Consider the following 805-nt stretch of genomic DNA (forward strand, 5'->3'; position numbering starts at 1 on the left):
CCTTGGGGAGGTGTGATCCCCCATGGCACGTGTGTCACTGAACGCTGCTCCCTGTTAGCGCTGCCTTCACCCAGTGCCTTGTTTCCCCCCAACCTTGCCCCAGAAATGGAGCCACGCTTGCCCCGGTGCTGTGCATGCAAACCAAGCCCCCCGCTGCCGGCCAGCCTGGGCAGGTGGGTCTTCATTTTCAGAAGGCTTTGCCCAAAGCAGCGAGGGAGGGCAGTCGCGGGTTGGTGGCAGCGCTGCTGCTTCCCTGCCGGATGGGAAAAGCAGCTTCGCGCCCGGCAGCGCAAGCCGGGTTTTTGAGATGCACCCGTGCAGCCGTGTGACTTACTCCCTGGTGCGGGGAGGGACAGGGACCAGAATGGCCTTTTGCACCTCTTGGGGGGGCATCTTGGCCACATGGCCTTGCTCTCTGGGGTGGGATGATAGAAGCGCTGACAGTACCTGACATGTGGCAGGAGCTCCTCGGGCCAAACGCTGTGTCCTTCCCTCTGCTCCACAGGAGAAGCTGGGGAGCCCTGGGGTGCCCCGCTGTCCCCTGGGGGGGTGCAGCCATCCCTCCCAGCAGAGCAGGTGAGTCAGAGGGGTCAGGGAGACTATCCCACGGGGGGGCCCAGGGGGATTTGGGACTCACTGGCTCATCCTTTCATGTACTTAACTCGCACAGCAAGCCCCCATCAGGTGCTAGCCGTCCCCTTGGGGGACCTGGTGGGTCAGGGTAGCCCTCTCCAGCCTCCTATCGCTGGAGTGCCAGCTGCCCGCTGCTCCCCCCCTGCCGCGTAAGGGACGCGGGGGGCCCCGG

The 805-nt window shown here is 64.8% G+C and overlaps 1 protein-coding gene across 1 annotated transcript in view; it reads left to right on the forward strand.

Annotated features, from left to right (window-relative positions):
• The window catches only part of SEC16B (SEC16 homolog B (S. cerevisiae)), a gene marked incomplete at its 3' end in the record, with an annotated part of 18,358 nt that overhangs the window by 15,119 nt on the left and 2,434 nt on the right, over positions 1–805 (forward strand).

Source organism: Phaethon lepturus, unplaced genomic scaffold (genome assembly GCF_000687285.1).
Source record: "Phaethon lepturus isolate BGI_N335 unplaced genomic scaffold, ASM68728v1 scaffold20257, whole genome shotgun sequence".
NCBI classification, from domain to species: Eukaryota; Metazoa; Chordata; class Aves; order Phaethontiformes; family Phaethontidae; genus Phaethon; species Phaethon lepturus.